Consider the following 1,211-nt stretch of genomic DNA (forward strand, 5'->3'; position numbering starts at 1 on the left):
AGCTAAATGACAAGTTATTTGGTAATGAGACTTGGGAGGATGAACCCCCTTTGCTCACCAAAGAACTGGATGACTTGACTAGGCAGAGATTACCTCAAAAGAGACAGGACCCTGGGAAGTTCTTAATACCTTGTACATTAGGCACCATGACCTTCGAGAAGGCTCTGTGTGACCTAGGGTCAAGCATAAACCTCATGCCTCTCTCTGTAATGGAGAAGCTAGGGATCTTTGAGGTACAAGCTGCAAGAACCTCACTAGAGATGGCAGACAATTCAAGAAAACAAGCCCATGGACTTATAGAGGATGTTTTGGTTAAAGTTGAAGACCATTACATCCCTACTGATTTCATAGTCCTAGAGACTGGGAAGTGCATGGATGAATCCATCATCCTTGGCAGACCCTTCCTAGCCACAGCAAAGGCTGTGATTGATGTTGACAGAGGAGAATTGATCATTCAAGTAAATGAAGAATCCTTTGTGTTTAAGGCTCAAGGATATCCCTCTGTAACCATGGAGAGGAAGCATAAAGAGCTTCTCTCAAAACAGAGTCAAATAGAGCCCCCACAGTCAAACTCTAAGTTTGGTGTTGGGAGGCCACAACCAAATTCTAAGTTTGGTGTTGAACCCCCACATTCAAACTCTAAGTTTGGTGTTGGGAGGTTCCAACATTGCTCTGAACATCTGTGAGGCTCCATGAGAGCCCACTGTCAAGCTACTGACATTAAAGAAGCGCTTGTTGGGAGGCAACCCAATGTTATATTTATCTATTTTCCATTGTTATTTTATGTTTTCTATAGGTTGATGATCATGTGAAGTCACAAAAACAATTGAAAAAGCAAAAAAAGAATGAAAAATAGAATGAAAAATAGCACACCCTGGAGGAAAAACTTGCTGGCGTTTAAATGCCAGTAAGGGCAGCAAATGGGCGTTTAACGCCCAGTCTGGCATCATTCTAGGCGTTTAACACCAGAAAGGGGCACCAGACTGGCGTTTAACGCCAGAAAAGGGCAGCAGCCCGGCGTTTAACACCAGGATTGGCAGAAAGGGTGTTTTACATGCCACTTGGTACAGGGATGAGCTATCCTTGACACCTCAGGATCTGTGGACCCCACAGGATCCCCACCTACCCCACCACTCTCTCTCTTCTTCACCCATTCACCAATCACCTCAATACCTCTTCCCAAAAAAAAAACCCCTCACCTATCAAATCCT

This window comes from Arachis duranensis, chromosome 9 (assembly GCF_000817695.3).
Source record: "Arachis duranensis cultivar V14167 chromosome 9, aradu.V14167.gnm2.J7QH, whole genome shotgun sequence".
Taxonomy (NCBI): domain Eukaryota; kingdom Viridiplantae; phylum Streptophyta; class Magnoliopsida; order Fabales; family Fabaceae; genus Arachis; species Arachis duranensis.